Source organism: Myotis davidii, unplaced genomic scaffold (genome assembly GCF_000327345.1).
Source record: "Myotis davidii unplaced genomic scaffold, ASM32734v1 scaffold726, whole genome shotgun sequence".
Taxonomy (NCBI): Eukaryota; Metazoa; Chordata; class Mammalia; order Chiroptera; family Vespertilionidae; genus Myotis; species Myotis davidii.
The window spans coordinates 1,470,447-1,470,785 of NW_006297808.1; positions in this window are offsets into that span (position 1 = coordinate 1,470,447).

Below are 339 nucleotides of genomic sequence, written 5' to 3' on the forward strand. Positions count from 1 at the left end.
GATGTCCGACTGCAGCTTAGGCCTGCTCCCCGCTGGCAAGTGGACATCCCCCGAGAGCTCCCAGCCTGCCAGCCCGCTGTTCTCTCTCTCTTCTGTCCACCCCCACGAGCTGTCTCCTCCCCTCCATTGGACTCCCCCTGCCCTGATCACTCTCCCCTTTTCTCGCCGATGTCTCCCGGTCCCGCTTCCCTTCTCTGGAGACCACACCCCTCCAGGAACCTTCCATCCCCAACTCACACACCCTCCTCCCGATCTCGAACGCACCCTCTCCCCCGTCACCCCTTACGCGCGAGTCCCTGCCTCTCCGCTGAGCCCACCTCTCCCCGGCTGAGCTCCCGG